The 17,353-nt window shown below is 38.3% G+C and overlaps 1 protein-coding gene and 1 long non-coding RNA gene across 2 annotated transcripts in view; one reads left to right on the top strand and one right to left on the bottom strand.

Annotated features, from left to right (window-relative positions):
- Positions 1 to 7,712: 7,712 nt before the first annotated feature.
- LOC137983860 (uncharacterized) lies at positions 7,713 to 16,516 on the bottom strand. The gene is made up of 6 exons (XR_011119024.1): positions 15,925 to 16,516; positions 15,452 to 15,835; positions 14,153 to 14,234; positions 12,159 to 12,483; positions 10,354 to 10,389; positions 7,713 to 8,976 (listed from the first exon to the last, which is right to left on the bottom strand). It is a non-coding gene; the product is annotated as an uncharacterized lncRNA (long non-coding RNA).
- Positions 15,681 to 17,353, top strand: part of LOC137983855 (dedicator of cytokinesis protein 9-like) — a 22,871-nt gene continuing 21,198 nt past the window's right edge. The window contains exon 1 of the mRNA XM_068831029.1: positions 15,681 to 15,815. The gene's annotated coding sequence lies outside the window, so the exon portion shown is untranslated. The remainder of the gene's footprint in view (positions 15,816 to 17,353) is intronic.

The following is a 17,353-nucleotide window of genomic DNA, read 5'->3' on the forward strand; positions in this document are numbered from 1 at the left end:
ACGGTCGTTATAGCTTGATTCTGATCGTCATACTTCACGAAAATAATCCCAATAGAGTGCTGTTTGAGAGGCACTCTCGCTATCTACAATCGTTCGAAGTCGCCAAGATTTTCATACATTCACTGTAATTGAAGCCGTGTTTGCTTTCCAACCAATATGGCGTCAGAAACCGTAAAAAGGTCTGTTTGTTTCTTTTTTTTTTTTTTTTGTTTAAGCAACCTCAAATGTCTTTTGACCTTGCGTTACCTATCAACGGGAACTATTCTGAGCTTCATTACTTAGGAAAACGGCAGACCCGGAAGTAAAATTTCGATAATGTTCCTTCTATTGCGAAAATGCATTGTATTATCTGATTGGTTATCATTGAATGGATGACCACGGGCCCGAAATCAAAACAACTTTCACCGCATGGCTTGGTGGGCATTTTTGTTTAACCGGCAAACCAACCCGGGAAGAGTGTTTTTAAAATCTAATTGACAATATAGAGATTTAGCCAAGCCTAAAAGCGGAGCTCCCGGGTTTATTTTATTCTTACTGGCTGTATGGTTAGTGAAAATAAAAAGTTTTCGAATTGTCCGCGTTTTGGTGTTTCTGGTTACTGCTTAATTAAATCATTTTCTTCCCTTTCTTTTGTATAGTAAACTTGTTTTTCCACCGAGGCAAAAGAAAACGTTTGCATGACAACAGAGCTCAATTCCCGGAGAATTACTTGGGTATACCAACATTGCCGCCTTTCCATTGTTTAGGTACACAAACATGGCCGCTGTGACGTCACGTGAAAACACTCTATAGGAAAATTCATTGCCTAACTAGTAATATTCACACTAAAAACCGATATCCCATGAATCACGAAGCGAGGTGAAATTTACTGTGGGATTCAACAGTTAGGCAATGATTTTTTTCTTGAATCGCACGAGTTTTAAAAGAACACAAGCAAATCCTCAGCAAGCAAACGGAAAAGGAAAAAAGCCATTTCAAAGTCAACTGTTCAACCTGGTCAGGGGTCAGCTTAACAAAAACAGCTGACCTCGATGAGCTCTAAACTTGAGCTTTCGATATGATCACGAGAGACTGGTCAGCGGATACCTTGTTTTGACAAGTGTTAATTCACCATAACAAGGATGTTCCGTATCAAAGATGAACGCTGTAAACTAGCTGGAGTGTCAGGTGGAATACGGCCTCGATATGGTTAAATTGGCATGTATGGCGGGGTCGTACGGTCGTACGATGACCAAAACTAAATTTTTTTCGCACAGATGAGTGGCCATATTTTCTTACCCACGGTGCTCTGCGCGCGTGTCATTGGCGCGCGGAGCTCTGCTAAAAGTTGTTTACCGGGACCACAAGATGGGGCAATGCTCAGCTGTCATTCAAACATGAGAAGAAGCGAAATTACATCGAGGGAAAATATCTGGCAACTGAAAACAAAAAAACCTGGATTTGCAATTTTGTAGAAATCATGGCAAAGGCGAGAGCACAAAACGATCACGAATACGAACCAGAAATTAAGTTTGCTGTCATGCAGTGATCATTGGACCGTCATTTAAAAAAACTTTGGCAGAAACTACAGTATTTTTGCGAGATCGTGAACTTGCAAATTCAAGGCAACAACTTGAGGCGATCGCAGGGTTACGGAAAGCGAAAAAATGCCTCTCGCGCTTTAATCGAAGCAAACGAAGAATTCCTCTGCAATTCAGGCAATATTTTGGAAATAAAAAATAAATCACAATATTTTAGTTTGCTTTTATTTAAGGGTAACAGCATGACCGAGCAATGCCCAATTACAACTGATTAGCTATATATGTAATAGGACTACATGCTGTCCAATTTGGAAATAATTGGAGTCAAAAAATTCCTCGGATTAAGAAATTGGACTCGGCCTACGCCACGTCCAATTTTGGCTGTCCTCAGCATTTTTCTCATCCAATTATTTCCATATTGGACAGCATGTAGTCCTTTTACGCATGCAAATAAAACCAATAAGATCAAATCGGTGAATGTCTCATAGATCACCAAATGTTTGGATTTTGCACCATAGTTTTCACTGTAGAGTGAGTCCTTATTTGAATTTGATTCTTTTTATTAGTACATTTTGCCAAAACAGTTGTCTCAAATACAACGTGCTTAGAGTTGTGGCATCTGAAATCTTTCATCAGTTTCATAAGCAGCATGGGACACAGACTTTCGGGGTACCTTTTCAAAACCTAAAAGCACTTGTTTTTACATCACACCTATGAAGGATAACTTCCGTTGTAGGTTGGAAGGGTGATGAAAAATGAGGCTTTTAAGGCTCTTTTACAAGTGGGCCTGGAATCTTATGCTCTAAAGCCTGGTTTTCACTAGCGACGCAAGCACAAGTGCAAGCACAAGCAAAGGTATAAGTGGCTTATGCTTTGTGAAAAACAAACGTCCACATAAGCATCAAAATCAACCACAGCATCAGCCATTTTGTTCAAATGCTCAGACGCGGGGAATCTGGAACGAGTGCTTTAATTGGCCAGACATAATACATTTCCTTTTGCTTCCGTTGCGTTTCGTTTTCACACGACGCAAATGAACGCAAGCATAAGCACAAACACAAGGAAAAGGAAAAATGTTGATCCTTGCGATTATTCTTGCGTCAACAACGTTTTCAAGGTGAAATAAGCGCTTTTATGCTTGCGCTTGTGCTTGCTTCGCTAGTGAAAACCAGGCTTAAGCTGCTCTAGTACCCGAGTTGGCTGTAATCCGGGCTTAAAACCCACGATGTGTTTTCACTGCCACCAACGGAAAGGCTAAGCATACCTGGTATAAAAGACTTTTCACTGGAACCAAAGAAATTGCGCTCATTCCAAGCCTCAGACATGTACGTTGAAAATGTAATATGCATTTGACTTCACATATAAGGTATTTAAAAGCGAATTAATTATTGACAAGGTTGTCATATAACCAAGGAGACTGCAATTCTTTTTTTTTTTTTTTTTTTTTTTTTTCTTTAAATCAGTTCAATAAACTAATATCACCCGTACAAACCAGCCAGTTTTTTATGAGTTGTTACATTTTCCTCCTTTGAACCCATTTTCGATGGCTTTTGCATGCAACAGTTTTTACCACGGCACTTTGATTGCATTTGCATTCTGACTTATTAATAGCGTAATTTGGCTGTTACGTATTCATAACTACCAACATAACAATAAAGGACAAATCTATCGTGAAGGATCATTGTTTTTTGTTGCTTGTCAACTATTGATGATGAATAAAGTCTGGTTTTCACTAGCGACGTAAGCATAAGCAACACACGCAGGCGTATTTACTTGTTGGTAATTAGTGTCTATTGTTCAAGCAAAAGGCTCTAGTGAACACGAAGCTACATAATTTGCGTATGCTTCTTGTCCTTATGATTGCGCCGCTAATGAAAACCAGGCTTAAGAAGCTATTCAAAAATAATCGCGTTCGCATTTACGCCTCAGTGACTGAGTTATACTAGGTGCAGTGTTGTGTGTGTGTGACTGACCCGGAGGGATGGGGGGGTATTCCCAGAAAAAAAAAAATTGGTGGGTTTGTGCGGCCTGCTTCCTGAAACCCTTACCCTATATTTCAGACCAAAATCTGCGATTTTCCCAACCCTATTTCAGACCTGACCAAAACGTTGATACCCTATTTCAGCTGTTACACGGTTGGCGTAATAATTTGAGAAGGGCTTTGTTGACGGTTATCGCCTAATAATGACGAAGACGTTTCTTTCAAAAAAACATACCCAATTCAAGACTTGATCGAGTGAACAAACCATACCCTATTTCAAACCAATTGGTCAAAATCGATACCCTATTTTAGATCAAAACGGCTAAAAAACCAGATCCTTTGGGGGCGCACTTACCTATATAGCCCATATAAGGGAGTAACCCCCGGGCGGTGACTGAAAACCTCTTGCTGTGACAAAAAAGCCTGTTCTAATTAACCAAAACAACTTTGAGAAATAAAAATAATTCTTAAGGTTAAGATCAACAATTTGTTGGTTTCCATTTCGCAACAACACTTTTGTCCATTTCGGGCCAAGTGCAGTTGCAATCGCCTTCCAGGAATATTGTTGATAATTCTGACTTGTCCATTAGAAACTTTTACGGACGTGAATGAATAGAACTTATTCTGTCAAATTCTTAGGCGCACTTTTGTTACACAGGAAGAGTTCCATTCAGTAGTGTTAATTACAGTAATTAACACCATTCTCCCACTGCTATATTTGCACAATTATAGCGTGGCACGAAGCAAGTCCGAGCCGGAGACAATTTCTAATCAACTGATTTTTTTCCTTCTTTATAAAATATCATTTGACCATACATTATTAACCGTGAGATCTTCCGAGAAACGTCGTGAACAAGAAAGAAGACTCTACCAGCCGCATCGACATTCACTGATTTACCGCTAATCCAAAGAATTGGATGAGTCAGTCCAGTTTCTACATGTCAAACCTGCTTTTTTAACAAAAAAATTTCGCATGATCAGTCGCCACGCGTCATCAATATATTTTTGAAATTTACAGCAGCGTGGCAATTTTCAAATGTCTAAATTCCACTGAGTATTTTCTATGTCTGTTACAGAAACTTGTCCGCCAGAAACCTATAAATGTTTAGGTAAAACAATGAAAAGGTAATTTAAAAGTGTGAACTATCTTGTGTTTCCATGGAAGTGACTCCTTGGTTGTCATATGTTTGCCAGAGTTGTTGGAAAATATCCCGACTGTTTGTTTTCGTTTTGTGGTTTTGTGCTTATACTGGGTAACGCTTTAGTGACACCGAATACATTTTTAACCCATGCTCAATAGAAATTGTCGAGGCAGCTTGAAAAGATATGTGAACTGAAAGACAAAGAGGTATTTTAATTTTACTTTTAATTTTTGTATACACGCTCACATTTAAACGAGCCTCTAGCTCACCGGTGATATGTGTCTAAATAAACTACTGCTACTGCTACTGCTACTGCTACTGCTACTGCTACTGTAGTAGTAGTAGTAGTAGTAGTAGTAGTAGTAGTAGTAGTAGTAGTAGTAGTAGCAGTAGTAAAAGTAGTAGTAGTGGTAGTAGTAGTAGCAGCAGCAGCAGCAGCAGCAGCAGCAGCAGTAGTAGTAGTAGTAGTAGTAGTAGTAGTAGTAGTAGTAGTAGTAGTAGTAGTAGTAGTAGTAGTAGTAGTAGTAGTAGTGGTAGTGATAGTGGTAGTGGTGGTGGTGGTGGTGGTGGTGGTGGTGGCAGTGGCAGTGGCAGTGGCAGTACGACTACGACTACGACTACTAAGACTACTAGTACTACTACTACTACTACTACTACTACTACTGCTGCTGCTGCTGCTGCTACTACTACTACAAATGTCTCTACACAGTTTACTTTCCTTTTGAATCTCCAGACTGTGTGTGATAACTATGTTCAAGGAATTGGTGCAATAGTGTCTTTTTCGACTTCACAGCGAACGCCTTTTCACAGAAGTTCGGCAACAAAATTCGTAGAACGCTACACCGAACTGGCTAGAAATGACCGTAAACCGTGAGAGCCAATGCGAAGTAAGGTCAGTCCCTCGGCGTCGACGTCGGAGTGGCTTAAGGTCTTTTATACTGGGAGAAAACGTGGCAGCTGAGAACTCCAGGAGAAAAAGGAATTCAGGAACAATGAAAAGGAATTCATTCACATTTCGTAACATTTAACATAACCCCAAGGCATTTTTGGGACAATGGAATAGCTTATTTAATATGAAAACAACAACAATAAGCAAGTTTAGAGACTGTTCCTTTTTGGGTCAGAATCAAAACCTAGCAAATTACCGAGAAAATCAATTTTCCTTTTTTTCTTTTACGTTGAAAAAATGTGAATAGTGAGGAAATTCCTTTCAGATATATACCTATGAAAGAAAAGTAGAAACTCAACTGTCACTCAAACCAGCATGGAATTTTTAGATCCTACACTGATCTATGAAGGGAATATATATATGTCCCTTTCTTTCGCATGTTGTCTCTTAAAGGGGAACATGGAAATTTCCGTAGTCTTATACACTTTATGGATGAACCTTAACACGGAAATTTCCATGTTTCGTTTACATCTTATACACGAAAGAAACGAGAAAATTTCATGTTCTTTTACATTTTATGTGAGAAAAGATCATGGTAATTTCCATGTTTCGTTTACATGTTATGTGTAAAAGGAACGTCGAAATTTCCATCAAGTTCTTTGACGCTTTCAGTAAGCGAAAAAATTTCTGTGTTCTTTTGCAAGTTGTATTTGAAAGGAACACGGAAACTTCCAAGTTTCTACGTGTTCTGCCGTAATAATTTACTCACCATTTCCATTTACTTTTCCTCAGACTAACTCCCTTCAAAAGCTAACAGATGGCTTGATAATTTACCATTTTCCCCAGGGTGGCACACATAGCAACAAATTACCTCTAGTTTGCCAGTTTAAATAAAACTCTGAAAAATAATTGTATTTAATGGCTGCCTTTTTTAGTTTCTGCAAGAAATTGTTACGGTAATCAATGAAATGACCCAAAGGTGCCAGTTTTAGAATATCGAAAATGGTTTTAGAACTTGTTTCACTATTCTTCCACTGCTATCTATACACAATTATAGCGCAGGACGAGTCAAGTTCGAGCCCGAGACAATTTCTAATCATTGACAATAAAGTTGACAGTTACTTGTCAGTGAAAATACATTGTTCGTGGTTAGTCTTACGAAGCTCGTTTCATCCCGATCAAGGAACTCATCAGAGACCTTTCTGCTTGGCAAACTCATTAGGCATCGCGCCCAAAGTCCCGTTCGCTAACAAAACGATGACAGCAATCTCGCCTTATATCTCATAAGGATTCCAGACTGCGCAAATTCACGAGTGAAAATTGACAATAAAGTTGACAGTTACTTGTGAAAATACATTGTTCGTGGTTAGTTGTTAGTGAAAGGGACTTTAGGCGCGATGCCTAACGAGTTTGCCAAGCAGAAAGGTCTCTGATGAGTCCCTTGGTCGGAATGACACGAGCTTCGTAAGACTAAACCACGAACAATGTATTTTTACAAGTAACTGTCAACTTTATTGTCAATTTTCATTCGTGAATTTGCGCAGTCTGGAATCCTTACGAGATGTAAGGCGAGATTGCTGTCATCATTTTGTTCGCGAACGGGACTTTGGGCGCGATGCCTATAAGGAGTTTGCCAAGCAGAAAGGTCTCTAACGAGTCCCTTGGTCGGGATGAAACGAGCTTCGTAAGACTAAACCACGAACAATGTATTTTCACAATTTCTAATCAACCCATTTTTTTTCTTCTTTATAATATATTGTTTGACTATACATTATTATACCCTCGATCACAGCCTCTTTAGGTCAGGAACAGGAAAGAAGACTCTGCCAGCCGCCTCGACATTTCACTTCATTGGAAACTTAAGACAGCTCATACTTTTAAATTACCATTTCATTTTTTACTGAAAAATTTGTAGGTTTCTGACAGACAAGTTTCTGTAACAGACATAGGAAATACTCATGGGAATTTAGACATTTAAAAATTGCCACGCTGTTGTAAATTTCAAAAATATATTGATGACGCGTGGGGATTGATCAGGGGCGAAAAATAAAAAAAAAGGCAGGTTTGACAAGTCCAAACTGGACTCATCCAATTCTTTGGATCAGCGGCAAACCAAAGAATTTCGAGGCGGCTGGCAGAGTCTTAATTCTTTCCTGTTCCCGACTTATGTAGGAAGATCGAAAAAGACTGCTTGCAGGGTAACATTATCATTGTTGTTGCCAAAAAAGAAAGACAAAAGAAAACGAAACAAACACAAATGCCATTGAGATAAATAAAGTTCAGCAGGTAACCAGGACGAAAGTTTTGCGACATTGTTAGATTTCAAGCACAGATCCTCCGTTCTCACCTCTCACCTGTCATGGCTGAGCAATGTTTTGTGTCTGTGTGTGTCTACTTACCAATGCTTACTTATAATTATGGGGACGTGGACATAGTTACACACCCGTACTGTGGGGTCCGTTCTTTTTGTGAGAACCAAAATCAGGTCCCCACATATAATAAAAGCCCTTAAAACACTCTACTTTATGGTCAGAAATTGCCTTTGGAGTCCACAAAGTAGAGATGTCCTCATAATGCAGTTTTGTGTTAAAAATACAGACTGGTCCCCATAATGTCAAAAAATAGTGCGTAACTAAAAAGTTGACTTCTTCAATTTTTTTTTTTGGGGAGGTAGCAGCTTAGTGTAAAAAAAAAAAAAAAAAACCTCACATCGTTTGTTCTGGAAAAATGCCTTTACCGTGCGAATACATACGGCATTTGATCAAGCAGATACACACAATCCATCTGTGATTTTGCAATATTTATTCTTCTAACAATCACAATCAAGAAGTAGTTATTAGGGCAAACTCAGAAATCATAATGTCAACTCATTATTTTGTCAGGAAACAGTAAATGTACGTAGCTCTTTTGAAATGGTGTTTGCACTGTACTGACGATGGAACTTCACCTTTTCGAAAACTCACTTGTCTCATAACTACGTACGTTGGCTATTCCTGTTGAGAGCTGGGACACTTAATTAACGGTGCCATTTAGTCATTACGTAGTTTTCTGTAGTAATGAAATACTAATTTTGACATTCAACTTTCCCAGCCACTTGTAGGATCATTGGGAAGTGTAACAAAAAACTTGGACAAGTGGCTGAATGTCAAAATGAGTATTTAGTAATTAAGTCCTCAAAATCCTCGCCGTTCCCAGTAAAATAACTACATGTATACAAAAAGTAACTCTTGGCATTTTTGCTCTAAACCCTTCAATTAGAGGGGTTAATTAAGAATCCAGATTCTTAAGCCTTGAGTGGTCAAAGTCTCCTCACCCATTTTCTTATATTTAGCACAAAATTAAATTCAGCTTTACTATTCTAAAACAAGACTTTGAATTGATGGTCCCGTTCTTGCAGTGCAATAGCGAGGCCGTTCTGCCCACTGCATATACCACCATGACTAGCTGCAAATAAAATCACAAAAGCCAATCATTTCCAATCCTTGCTTAAACCCAGTACCAGTGGCAAAAAAATCAGTGTGAATACAGATCATTGAATGGTGGTCACTCCATCATTATGTTTATCATTAGAATCCAAGTTGAATGACCTTGAGATGTTAAAACTAGTACCGGGGTACTGGGAATTAAGCAGATCTGTTTGGTCCAAAAAAAATTGATATTGATAACCTTACTGGGATAATTGTAAACATGCTACAAACAAGACCAAAACAACTGCAATGACTACTTAGCTAGTTCCTTCCTAAGTTATAAGCTGACATGCATAAAATTTCAACAAACACAAATACAGTCGAAGCTCTCACTGCGACCACTCCTGTAAGCAACCAGCTCTAGCCACGACCACCAAAACTCTCTAATTGAAAACTCTCAAAAGGAACCGTTCCCACAATCAACCGCGACCACCTTTGGGATTACCAAACTGGACTTTTCCATTGTTTTTAAGCTCTCATAAGGACGGTGCCTACTATTCTTATTGTGCATACGTTCTGTGCATCTCGAGATACTCAGATTTCCTATGGGTAGTGCTTATTAATACAGGCTGGGATATTTTTGAGTGGTTTAAAACTATGCAAAGAAAGCACAACAGTTCTCTTTGTATCCAAAAAGAAAATTAGGGGTAGCCACACATTTTTCAGAGATAACTAAGCTTCATTTTGGAAAAGAACACCATACATTGCTTTGTATTTTAAAGCTTTGTATAAATATTGTTGATTACTTATCTTTGGAAAATGCGTGGTTACCCCCAATTTTCGTTTTGGATTTCAATAACACTTGTTAAGATCTGCTTTTCCCGCATATTCAGTAAGCCACACAAAAATACCTTTGAATTTAGTTTTAAAAGCACCCTCCATAAGCGACCACTCAAAGAGTGATCTAAATTGTAAGAATATTTTGGCAGATTTTAATGAGAGTAAAGACGTTTCCAGTTTTTGTAGGTGCATTCCCAAAAATTCTATTCTGTACCCTTAATACAAATTTACAAATCCCAATTTTATTGCTTATAATTCTCAAGGAACCAGCTCTACAGTGAGTAAGTTGTGACCACTTTTTCAAATTCCCGGGCTGGTTGCTTACGAGAGCTTCTAATGTAGTACTCTCCAAAGTTTCTGGATATTTTGTTGTTTTCTATAATTATGTTTAGCCCTAGTGAACTCTCCCTCTGACTGCAAGAGAATTGCCACAAAGAAATATTTATTAAAACAACAATTTTAACTAATCATGTGCAACTTAATTAATTAAGTTACATTATGATTATGAAGTAATCTTAAGTTTTTGCTTTAGCCGGTTAATCCATCTGTTCTGCACGTATAATATGGCTTTTACCTCCATTTCCGGATATTTAAAAGGATTGACATGAAACTGAAAAAAAAAAAAAAAAAAACAGGTAAAATTAGTAACTATTCTATTTGTTATTTTATGCTTATTCCTGAAATAAGTATGCCATGTGGTTCCCTTAGTAAAAGCTATACCATTCTGCCACTTCATAGTTATTCAAAAGAACATAACAGTACCACAAATTAAGCATGTAACAATAAACCCTTGTATGACTGAAAGCAAGTGGTGGCCAAAAACCCTCATAGCCAATTATTTACCAGTTTTTTAATAGGTTTAATAGGCTAACAACTTAAAGTACTTTGGATCGTCAACAAGGAAGTTAAACAAAAAATGGCACATGGTCATAGCCACTCAAGTTCTCAAGTAATCAGATCATACAATACTTACTTTACATACGGTACACTGTACATACATGTAGACCTGAATGGTTAGAAAATCATCGACTGCATGAAAATGGTGATCAATGATGATAATGATGATAAAACTTACTGTCATTTTAAAGCTACCAAACCAACAAGATTCTTAGGTGACAATGAAGAACATATGGCAAATAAAAAAAATATATATATTGTGACCAGGATTAATTCACTGTTTCAGAAATACCAATCACTCAAGATTTGAAAATGGGAGAGTTTTTCTTTTGTGTCAGCCCTTACCTCTTGCTCAACAGTCCCCCCCAGCACCTCTCTTCCCCCAAAATATGTTGCAAATTTGTCTATTGTTTAGGCTTCCTGATGACAACAATTATTATTATAACAAAAGGTGAGAATAAGAGGCCTTTTTGTCCCGAATTCCAGGCGAATAACCCAATGAAAAATGCAATCAAAAACAGTTGCCAGTGCTCCAGGCTGTGAGTGTTTTCGTTACCATGGCAAGCAAAAAAAAAAGAAATATTTTGGCGCCTAAAAATTGGAGCTAGTCACCAATTTGGTGACCTGTGTTCCATGGTGGTGTGCCAAGCCGTAGTGTTTTTATCAGTTCAGGGCTCGAAATAACTGGCAGGCAGGCACCTGTTACATTTCCCGGTTTAACATGTTTTTGCTGGGACAATTGGCCCGTTTTTGGCCGGTCAAATTTGAAAAATTTGAGCAATCATAACTTTTGCAATAGTTACCCCAGGTTGCATGAATGATGATGATGATGATTACAGTAACATGAATAATGTCCCTCATTATGGTCAAATAGTTCCAAATTAAGTATTCTAAAGTGCAAATGACCAAGAATTTGTCCGGTCACTACCCAATTCTGACAGGACATTGTCTGTTGACCAACCATTATTTTCAAGTCCTGGAAGTTATTATTTGTGGTCTTGAGCTTAAAGTGAGATGGCATGAAATATTATTTAGGGATACATCTTAGTGACACTTACAATTTAGCGATGCAATGACTCTCACCGAGACACATCTTAAAATTATTTGTTGCAATTAGCATGTCGAAACAGGTCGTATCAGTGATCCGTAAAATACTCTGACCTTGTGGTGGAATTCGATTTCAATCAGATGGGAACTCAAGGATAAAAACTTTCTCGAAATAGATAATATCTGCTTAGATGACATTTTAAATTACTGGCTTATGGCGACGAAAACAAATAAAAACTTCACTGCGACAGACTTGGTAACCGCCTTTGAATGATCCCAGATCCCTCCCCCCACCCCCCGCCCCTCCTCCACCCGCAAGATTTACATTGATAGGTGCATTATGAGCACATTGGTCAATCTGTTTGAATTTCATAAAGAAAGATAGTTCTTGCTCCTTTTAAACAAATGTGGTTAACATTGTAAGGACATAGTCACCTCCTTGCATGATTAAAGACGGGATAGTGAAACATTGCTGCAGTTCTTTAAAATCCGGGTGACATCACAAGGGCATGGTCCCTTTTGGTATGATTTTTGATCATTCTAATTTTATATTTGTGCTGTAGATGGGGTTTTCACGTCTCGGGATTGTGAAGAAGTTGCATGTGCAGAGGAAGACAGTAGCTAAGGTACACTTCATCAAGCCCTGATTATGATGCTGAGATAGTAAACGTGACCATCCAGTGTGGCAACTGTTTTTCATTGTGTAATGCTGCATGGGCTAATAGGCAAGGTGACAGTTGTTTTTTTAGCCCAGCTTTTGCTGTGGAAATATGAATTAAGACCTTTGTGTTAGGCAAAATAAATTCTATTTAAAGATAAAAGAAATGTCATTTTTTTGTTATTGTTACTTTGTTTTGTTTAATTAATCGTTTCAGCCAGAGATAATTTCTTAATATTTACCATGTTTTATTCTGCAATTGGCTGTGGCTCTTCAATATTTTCTCGTTTTTTGGGTAACATTGTGGGGACCAATAGAGACCTCCTCAACTGTTTTAATTCTGTCCCCATGAAAGATAGCTGTACATTATTTGCTTTTGTTACACAAAATCTGTGTAACATTATGGGGACATGGTCAGTCTGTTGCATCATGAAAGAAAGATATTTATAGCTGCTGTTACACGAATTTGGGTAGCATTGTGGCGACATGGTCACTTGCTTGCATGATGAAAGATAGTGAAACATTGCTGCTATTATTCAAAATCTGGGAGACATGACAGGGGCAATTGGTTCCTTGACTATTATTTGTGTGCTGTTGATGGGGCGGTCACGTCTCGCGATTGCGAAGAAGTTGCATGTGCAAAGGAAGACAGTTGCAAAGGTATACATGTACACTGTAGGTCAAGCCCGGATTATAATTATGCTCAGATACATGTAGTAGACATGTACGTGACTTGTGGGAGAGCATTTTTCGTTGTGCAACGTTGCATGGGCTAATACGACATATACTTAAACCTCTTCAACTGCATTTTATAACCATAAAAGACAGAAGAAGCACATGACTGCTTTTTCAAAATTTTGCGGGGAACATCCTAGGAAAATTGTCATTTGCTTATGCTATATTATGAACAGTTTGTTGAATTACAGCCTTTGTGCTTGACTGAATGCAAGTCTGCAAGCATGCAAACCTTCTTTCAGTGTCAGATTTTTACAATTAAAAGAAGTTACAACCCCCCTCCCCCCAATCTTTGCATTTCTTTCAACACTTTTTACATCTTATGACTATAATTGTCAGCACTTACAGGGTGTACATGTATGTTGCCCCTGCTCTCACTTGTTAGAAATAATATTGGACCAAATAATGCAGCTCATGTTGATTTCTTTATGTTGCTAATGCATTGTAAACGTAAATTTGCACTTGTATGTACATTGTGTTCATTAAGTGTTGTGCCTACATGTATATTTATGGACCAGTGCTTGTCTTACTGGAAATTGGACTTTTAACCCATTCATCCCTGAAGCATCCCCCATTGACAACTAAAATCGTTTGGCTTAAGACAGAGTAAAATCTGTATTTGTCTTGACAACTCAAACAATGAAACTTCGAGAGCCTGTAAATATTATTTACCAACACAAATTAGCAGTGCTCATCTATAACTTGATGAAACAAAAATGAATGAGGTGTTTCTGTGTTATTGATATGTGATTAGGTAATATTCTCCATATTCTCCAAGAGGTTTATTTGGTGGCCAGAATAGAGAAAGTCTTACAGGGCAGTATATCGGTTCCTGTGTTGAACCATACATCATGGCTCAAGCCAAGGGCCACCAAAAAAGCTTCACAAAAGGCACACAAACTAGCTGAGATCTACTGCAAGAGCCTGGGACAATAATTATTATGGTACGCCATTTGGATTGACAGCCAGGTGAGTCTGAAGTACAATGTATTAGTGTAGCTCTGTAGTTTAAGAGGGCATCAAAGTACATGTATACCGTGCCAGAAGATGTGGGTTGTGAACTCTTGCCAAATCAACACTTGCTGTCTCTGAATACATGACTGTACAATGTACAACATCTGATGAGAAAAAATTACTGCATTTTGTTATCACTGACAACTAAAAATAGCCAGATTTTCTTGTCCTGAATACATGTACTGTAACTGATGAGAATGTACTACATTTTGTTTTGATTGACAACTAAAAATAGCCAGATCTTCTTGTCATTTTTCATAACAACAACAACAACAACTGCAACAGTTCTTTATTGGCTCTAAAAATGTTAAAATTTTGATTTCATTTGTTTTAATAATAGCGTCGTGAATCATTTAATGTTCAATTTTACTATCCTGAGAACATTTGTCTTTTCAAATGAGCTCGAGGTTAAAAAACACAAGGAAGGAACTAATGATTAAGTTTTGTTTTTTTTTCTCTGAGAAAGGAAAATGATGGGAAGTTATCTTTTTGAAGTATATGTGTGTCCCTTGATGGAGTTTGTTTTTCTTTTTGTCAAAAACTTACGAAAAGGGCTGAATTGGTCCTTGACCTCAGTGTTACAAAATGTATCTAAAATATACATTGTATTTTGTGTGGTTTGTTTTGTTTTCTTTTCTTTTTAGACCGTTGTTCAATACTGAGGGGGAACTGGACAGCAGTGAGATTTCATCAAATGAATTTACAAACAGGTTGGCAGTTTTTTCGTTGTTGATGGCATTTGAAAGAACACCTCTGTTGCTCTATTAACCTCATCAGAATGTGCATGTATACAGCTGTAAGAGGAAAACTTCTAACTGGAATTTTTGACCAAATTTTAAAACTTAACCTTTTTTACATTGATTACAGAGTGCCAAATTTGTACGAAATTCGACTGTCAAAAAAGCATCCTGGTACATAGCTTTCTCAAACGGGACGATATTCATCGCAATAAGCAATGTTTCTGCTGCAATTAAATTCAATAAAATTTTTGGGTAAATGAAACGGAGGATTTTTGAGGCCCAATTTCAACATGCTGTTGTCAACAAAAGTCGACCTTTGACCACCAAAGCGGAGGAGAGGTATATTGAAATCACACACGCTAATCTCGATTTATTCACTGAACAATTCGAGTCTTTAAGGTTTACTGGAACTACTGTAGGTAAAATGGAACGTGTCATTGAAATTTAACTGTTTTGGTTCAGGAGTAACAGACATATCCGGTAATTAAAATAACTGACCTAAAAATTTGCATACTAGTAAGATTCATTCCATCCCATATTTTTACGCAAACAAGTTTCCTTAATTCACTTTCTAAACGTACCTGCAAAACAAACAAACAAAAGTATCCCCCTATATATAAGTATACGCTGGTTGGATCAGTTTCGTCGAAGCCCTCAAACGACCATCGAACCAGTCGAACGCTTTGTGACCTTCGCGAGTTGTGCCGTGATTGTGTCGTCAGAGCTGTCACGCAAGAGATTAGGACAAAGCACACAGACCAATGGCTTCGTGCGGTTATTCTGAGTTTGTTGGGGGAATTTGTGGCCCAAGTTCTGATAATCCAGCAAACGTTCAATGCGTAACAATAGCAAAATATGATAAGGACACCAAGGCACACTTGAGAAGTTATAAAGTGTCGGATTCTTCTTTGGATACAGAGGCTAGGCTTTGGCTCGCACGTGCAGGTCAGCTTTAACTGAAATCACTTAAATTAAGATATTGAGCAGAAAATCACTTTGCAAAATTTGCAGATACTACCTATTACAGAGTTAATGTCAAAAGCAGAATACCCACCCACAAGAAATGGACCCTAAAAGCACTGCTGCCGCAGTGTCGCAGTCGTGTTGTTGGATACACCTCGTTCTTTAATCCATGAGGCAAGCACTGCGGCACTAGCCAGTCCACTCAGCTCAATTTAAACTTAAGTCGACTAAGGCACTGCGGCAGCAGCCATTCTACTCAATTCACTCTATCCGACGTGAACCGCGCGAAACCCACTTTCGTTCACTTCGGCACTGCGGCTAGCGGTAACGCATCTTCCAGGCATTTTTTCGCGTCAACTCTCAAATTCTCATGTTCTCTGACCACGTGTTCCTGAATCAACGTCATAAGTCGAGAGAAGACTTCAGCGAGTGGAAGACCTTAGATAACAATGACCTGGACCAGGTTGAGTCCGCGATTCTCGAAGTGTCATGCGGACTTTCCCATAAAAATGCCCTTGAAGCTCATCAAAATGGCGGCGAAAGAGTAGAGTGCTCCACTTGTAGGATACATAGTGTATTTAGTCTGGAAAATGTTCTGAAGAGCGTTTCGAATGATTTCACGGGTAAGTCGGCAGGAAGAATGCTTTTTAAATAAAATCTCAGACCTTTACTGTGTGAACACTAGTTTTCTCTCGTGTTTCCGCTACAGTCATTGTTATTTAAATGATGCCTTGATCATTTCTTAAATAACAAGGACCGGAGCCAGGTCATGTCTCGATGATTGGGGAGGGGAGAGGTTGGAATAATAGGGCTTTTTACAGCGATCTTTGCTGTCTGCGGAAGCTGTAAACAAAGATACATGCCAAATTCGAAGGAAATGGCGGTAAATACGCCCTCATGGAGTCAACAGTTCTCTGAGAGCTTTTACGAACTTGGAAGATGCTATCAAACTTATAAAGGGGTATGAAGTCAATACAACGAGTTCATTTACCGTTACATACCAGACTAGAGGTTTTGGAAAGTCTCCAATAGGTAAGATGTCTTTTTTTGTTTTTAATCAATGCAAGTTTATTATAGGTCTTAATTATTTGTTTCCAAAAATGTTATTGTTATTGACAGTTTTTGGCAATTATGGTGACTAGGGACTGGGATGGGGCCATGGAATTTGTAACAAAGGAAATTATTGTAAATTCTTACCCACTTTCTACGATGGAAATGATAAATTAAATTACCCACAAAATGGAGCTTTTTCAAGAACTTAGGAAATGATCACCCTTTCCTTCAAGCCCCTCCCACCCACCCCAGGTTTGCAAGCTGGGGCAAGGCATCTCCAAGAAGACTCCATTGAGATCCACCTAGGGTTGCAACAGACAAGAGGTATTTCCCAGTGGCCACTGGTCAGGCACCTGTATTCTAGGACATGTATATTCTAAAAGATGGAGCATTATTAAAATATTGAATAGCCATTTTTCTATTTTTTTAATACACTTCACTTGTCAAAAACAAACAGTTTTGGCTAA

The sequence above is a fragment of the Montipora foliosa genome, chromosome 13 (assembly GCF_036669935.1).
Source record: "Montipora foliosa isolate CH-2021 chromosome 13, ASM3666993v2, whole genome shotgun sequence".
Taxonomy (NCBI): Eukaryota; Metazoa; Cnidaria; class Anthozoa; order Scleractinia; family Acroporidae; genus Montipora; species Montipora foliosa.